Source organism: Sinocyclocheilus anshuiensis, unplaced genomic scaffold (genome assembly GCF_001515605.1).
Source record: "Sinocyclocheilus anshuiensis isolate Anshui unplaced genomic scaffold, SAMN03320099.WGS_v1.1 scaffold78, whole genome shotgun sequence".
Classification (NCBI taxonomy): Eukaryota; Metazoa; Chordata; class Actinopteri; order Cypriniformes; family Cyprinidae; genus Sinocyclocheilus; species Sinocyclocheilus anshuiensis.
This window is the reverse complement of record NW_015544250.1, coordinates 23,951-24,177: the sequence shown is the minus strand read 5'-3', so window position 1 is coordinate 24,177 and position 227 is coordinate 23,951.

The following is a 227-nucleotide window of genomic DNA, read 5'->3' as shown; positions in this document are numbered from 1 at the left end:
GATATCAAACAGAATTTTTCAATCTTTTTCAATTTTTCTTATCTCTCAATGTCAATTGCAGAAATGTTAATTCACGCGTTTATGACCTCAAGGTTAGATTATTGTAATGCTTTATTTGGTGGTTGCACTGCACGCTTAATAAACTCCAGTTGGTCCAAAATGCAGCAGCTAGAGTTCTTACTAGAACCAGGAAGTATGACCATATTAGCCCGGTTCTGTCAACACTG